Here is a 2,173-nt window from a genome sequence, read left to right on the forward strand (position 1 = left end):
ACCTTCTCAGCCCCAGGGTAATGAGCAATTGTGCTGCGTCAGAGCATCGGAGTTCTGAAACTCAACGACGGAGAAATGTCACTGTACAGTTGCAACATGTATAATCAATATTGTTACAAGGCATGGTTATGTTGTTGGCGAGCAGGACCCATGATACAAGGTGGACAATCTACGCGCCTAACTGCGATCATCTTCATTTGACCCTGTCATTATCATCACGGCTCGCTCTCTCGCACTCGGCCTTGTTCGCCTAGCCCGGTGCTTGCATCTCGCTGTACCAAGCCTCCAAATACAGCCTTTTCCCCGTAACATTTTGGTGGAGGTGCTGGGTAGAGAGGGAGGTGACGGTAGATGCGTTGCGGGGCCATCATAACCGCTTCAGGTTCCGCCGCTTCTCCTTGGCCAGCTTGAGGGCCTTCCCCTGGGGCGAACTGCCCTTGTGCTTGGCCGGACGGGCGTGGATCTCGGTCATCATGCGTGCCCGCCGGCAGTAGTTATCGTACCTCTCGAGCAGCATGCGGCCGGCCTCCTCGTTGAGGGCCGACTCCGGGTTGGGGCCGATGAGGAGGCACTTGATGGTGAGCAGGATCTGGCGCAGGCCCAGGTCGGGCCGCCAGTCCTTCTTGAGCGTGTTCACGCAGATCTCGCCTGAGGGCACCGCCACGTTGGGGTGGAACAGGCGCGTGGTGAAGAAGCCCCTTGGCGGCGATGCCGGGAAGTCCTTGGGCAGGACCAGGCGCAGCTTGAAGACGCCGCCCGCGTAGGGGGTGCCCTGGGGCCCCTCGATGGTGGCCTCGATGTCGGTGACGTCCTCCTCGTTGACCGTGACGCGAATGCCCTCCGGCGGCTGACGCACCAGCTCGCACAGCTCACGCGACACCTGCCGCAGCACTTGCGGCGGCAGGTTCTCCACGTTCGAGCTACTTGACATGGTGAAGGGGAAGCCAGCCGCCGAGTTTGAAGCGATTCGGTGAGCTGAAGAGGAGCTACGCTCACTTACGACGAAGCACCGGCGCCTGGCACGGGTGCTGGCACGGAATATTGCCGGCAATATAGTATTGAAGATTGTCGATCAAATGCAGTTTTTTTGTGTACAATAAGTGTCAGCTCTCTTGGTATAAAAATGTTTTCTTTTCGGTCCGTAATTTTCTTTGTTTTATCTCGCACCTTCTGGTATGGTACTTGAGAGTCTCGAATACGTGTTCGTAATCCGTAGCATTTGGAACTTATTGAGGAGCAGCTCAGCTAATGCGTCTGAATTACGTCAGCTCACTGGAGTCGAGCAACCTCAAAATCGTGTTTTTTTTTTTGCGTGTGTAGTTCCGGGTAAGTAAATGAATTCGGCCTTCCTTTGTGCTCGGCCGCTATAGGAGCACTGTGTGAGATATATTAAACATGATTTGTATGCGGACATTGCACGCAGTAATTTGGTTCTTTTATTGGGTGAATGTATGCTTTTTATAAATTTAAAACATGGTTGTAAAATCTGCAAAGGTTTTCTTAGTAACAACTGCGAAGTTCTTCCTGAGCAATATGAGCAACCGGACTGTACGTACCATGCAGAATTTTGTGATAAACGGTGTTTTTAAGGCAAGAGCCTTAACACACCTTTAAAATCCTCTGCGTTTTGTGAAATTCGAAGTGAGCTTCAGAAAATAGAAGACCACGACGGAGCCGGTCTTCCCAAGGAGGGTGAGGAGGTTTCTGAAAAAGGGTGATAAAGTCCCCTCCGGCTAAGGGAAACAACAGCGCCGAACATCGTAGATAGCTGCCACATGTGCAATATGAACAGCCTAAGCTGAGAGATGCAGGTGAGGACAGCAGCGGTCACGACGCTCCTGGAGAAACCGGGCGATTCGAACGGCCTGGAGCGTATGATGCCCAGGGCGCTGGTACAGTGGAGATAGCCGCGGCTGCCAAGTTCAACAAACAATTCCACAGGAGATCAGCAGAAGCTCCAAATGTCATTTTTGTCACTTCTTAGCAAGTTTTATGCATCCTCCGTATTTTTTGCTATGTTGCCCTCTCACAAGTAAATCACGATTTGATGAAAATATATGGATCACAAGATGCAGCAAGTGCATTAAAGGAGCCATCAAGATAAAATACAACTTGGAAGAACAAGGTGTCAGTATCTCACTATTAGAGCAACAAAAGATGTTTTTTAATGAAA

The 2,173-nt window shown here is 51.1% G+C and overlaps 1 pseudogene; it reads right to left on the bottom strand.

Annotated features, from left to right (window-relative positions):
* Positions 1-332: 332 nt before the first annotated feature.
* LOC144163986 (ubiquitin-conjugating enzyme E2 S pseudogene) lies at positions 333-1,025 on the bottom strand (annotated as a pseudogene).
* Positions 1,026-2,173: the final 1,148 nt, after the last annotated feature.

Source organism: Haemaphysalis longicornis, unplaced genomic scaffold, assembly GCF_048455015.1.
Source record: "Haemaphysalis longicornis isolate Haplotype H1 unplaced genomic scaffold, Haemaphysalis longicornis Haplotype H1 scaffold_13, whole genome shotgun sequence".
NCBI lineage: Eukaryota > Metazoa > Arthropoda > Arachnida > Ixodida > Ixodidae > Haemaphysalis > Haemaphysalis longicornis.